This window comes from Notamacropus eugenii, chromosome 1, assembly GCF_028372415.1.
Source record: "Notamacropus eugenii isolate mMacEug1 chromosome 1, mMacEug1.pri_v2, whole genome shotgun sequence".
Lineage (NCBI taxonomy): Eukaryota > Metazoa > Chordata > Mammalia > Diprotodontia > Macropodidae > Notamacropus > Notamacropus eugenii.
In genome coordinates this window covers 229539974-229543126 of record NC_092872.1, presented here as the reverse complement: position 1 = coordinate 229543126, position 3153 = coordinate 229539974, and the positions used below count along the sequence as shown (strand labels likewise).

The 3153-nt window shown below is 42.9% G+C and overlaps 1 pseudogene; it reads right to left on the bottom strand.

Moving 5' to 3' along the window:
* Positions 1–2099: 2099 nt before the first annotated feature.
* Positions 2100–2516, bottom strand: LOC140524695 (protein FAM136A pseudogene; annotated as a pseudogene).
* Positions 2517–3153: the final 637 nt, after the last annotated feature.

Here is a 3153-nt window from a genome sequence, read left to right as displayed (position 1 = left end):
GACAGCATTCCAGGGATGGGGACAGGGGACAGTCAGTGGAAAAGTATGAAGACGGGAGACAGATGGTAACGTACGAGAAACTGCAAGCAGACTAAGACCATACAGTGTTAGTGAGGGGGGTGTGTGTGTGTGTGTGTGTGTGTGTGTGTGTGTGTGTGTGTGTGTGTGTGTGTGTGTGTGTGAGCAAATGCAAGAAGACTTGGAAAGATAGGGAAGGTACAGGTTTTGAACGAATGAATGAAAAAGCCCTTATTAAATACTTACCATGCTTACAACTGTGCTAAATTCAGATGATCAAAATACAAGAACAGAAAAAGTCCCTTTCCTCACTAGAGTTTGTTTCCTAACAGAGAATTATAACAAGGTCAAGAAGAACAAATATTTTTTTAAAAAAGCTAACATTTTTATAGCATTTTAAGGAGTTTAGCATAGTATCTGGCACACAGTAGACACTTGTTAAATGTTTACCAACTGACTTTACAAATATCATCTCATTTGATCCTCACAATAACCTTGGGAAGTAGGTGCTATTATTGTGCCCATTTTATAAATAAGGAAACTGAGGCAGCTAATGGTCTTAGTGATTTGCCCAGAGTCAAACAGCTAAGTAGTATCTAAGGAGGAATTTGAGCTCAAGTCATTTTAACTAGAGGTTCAGTTCTCCCTCCCACCCCCTACAGTCTCAGGTGATGGATAAGTGGTGCCCATCAGGTGTAGATTGACATACCCCTTCCAGGAGCAAAGGCAGAGATAATATGATCATAGTTTCTTTTTTCTTTTCAGAAGTAAAAAAAAAAACAAACTATTTTTTCATCAAACCACTAGGAAAATATGACATAGCCTTGAAACCTGAACAGGAAGGCTATGTTAATTGCATTCTAGGAAGAAGTTAGTATAAAGAGAACAAGATCTTTTCCAACACAATGTCTGGTACTAGCATGTTGCTCAAAGTTTTAACCAACAGTGATAACTGGGTGATTGGTGCCAGCTGTCTCCTGTGTTCTGGGGTAGATAAAAGCTCTCCCTTGCAACCTGCTTAGAAGTTTAAGTTGCTTTCCTATCCTAAGAGGTTCCTCTCCACTAGTTGTTTCTGTGGAAGAGGGCAAATGAGCAGGGCCAGGGTCAGGAATCACATCTTTTTCTGCTTTGGGGAAAGCTAACTTTCCCCCAAACCAGTCATCTACCATTCCATTAAGCAAGAGGCTTAAGAATGTTCGGCAAGCAAAGAGAAGCTTTCTTTGGCCTTAACTCAAAACTATTTTTCATGTTAGTTTCAAAAAACACTAACTGAAGTGTTGCTCCTGTAGTACCTTCCAGAAGGGCAAGAAAAAGTAACCCCAGCAGCAGTCCTAGAAAAGTTACTGTGAAGAAACCTGAGCTTCACATGCCTGGTAGGAGATTTCCCATTTATATCTTGCTTGGTGTCCCAGGGAAAGCCGACATGAGCGCTGTCTTCAAAGGAAAGAGCATTTGGGATCCCCTCGGTGCTCTAATGCAAGTAACCCTCTTTCCCCACAATCCCCTCTGAATTGGCAGTTCTTATACTGGGGAGAAAAGCATAATTGTGTTTCTCTTTTCCAATCAGCAGTGAATTCATGGCTGCTGCTTTCTGGTCTATGGGAAATGGTTCAATCAGGTGGATGTGAAGTTGGCACCAAACAAAAGTGGACAGTTACCTTGGGGATTCATACCAGATGGGAGGTAGGTTGGGGAGGAGAACTGCTAATACCTATGAGACCAAATGTTTATTCCAGCTTCTAGGAAATGGAATACCTCTGAACCAGCTGAAAGCTGTTAAGGGCTCCAACAGATAGAATAGGGGTCATCTTCATTGAAGGGATGGATCTGGGTACTATTAGCTCTCCATGCTACCTTCAGTTCATATCTGAGCACCAACTTCTTCTATTTCTTCACCTATGGGCTAAAACATATAATGGAACCATCAGAGTCGAGAGGCAGATGTAAAGTTCCCATAAAGGTATTAAACTTGAGACCAGTCTCAATTTCTTCATTTTTAAATTTTCACTGAAAAGGTAAAAATTTCCATACATTTTTACAAGTAGACCCATTCTCCCACTCCGGATGACTACTGACAATGACTATTTTGCAACAAATGCCAGGGAATCCTTCATCTTCTTGGTCATGGTGGGGATAAGGTGTGTGTGGTCATCAACACAACTGGTCACACAGGACTCTAGCTGCCTCTTTACCTGCTGCTCCTTGCTCCCAGCATCCATCAAGTCTCTGGCTTTGTCATTGCTGTGCATGGTACATAGAGCCAGGCGGTCCTGGAATTTCTCCAGTTAGCTGGTCACAAGAGCCTGTGCCTGGGCAAAGGGAGCGTGGCAGCGTTCAATGCGCTGATGAACCTGCTACATGGAGGCCTGGGTATCTTCACAGCAGCTGGCACTGCACCGGAACATGATACCCTGCATCTTGTGGATATTCACTTGCTCCAGCCCTTTCACCATGGTGTCCACTGCCTCCTGCACCCGCAGGTGCTGTGACTCTGCCATGGAGTACATCCATACACCCCGAAACCCCGGCCCCAGGCCTTGCCTGACTTGGCCCCAGCGCTCTATCCCCGAGTCCACATGCAGCCCTGAAAGCAACCCCACTCCCCTATATGTGATCATTGTTTTAAGAGTGAAGTGAGACATGCCTCAGGCATTCTCGAAATAACGAGCCAAGTGAGGCAGAAGTAGGGCAGGGCAGACTTTCTAGAGATAAAGTGATTAAAATCTCTAGAGCCAGATCTCTAGTATTATCTCCCCCTTTAGAATGTAAGTTTAAAGGCTGGGAAGATGGGTTTCTTTGGTTTATTTGGGGTTTTGCCTTTCTTTGGAATCTCTAATCCTTAGTACTTAGTATTTGCTGACTGACTAATTGACTTACAAAGCTATTGAGATGAGCAGCAAGTAAAGTGACGAGCTCACTATCTATGTGATTCTGAGCAAGCCTCTTTCTCTGAGTCAGTTTCTTCAAATGTCATAGGGATAATAAGTGTGCTGCCTCAGAGGACTGTGTTGAAGCTCTATGGAGAGAATGTAAAAATGTTCCCATCATTATTTTACAGATGAGGAAAATGAAATTGAGAAAGGGAAGTGATTTATAAGAAGTAACTGGACTAGAATACAAACTGACATTTTCATT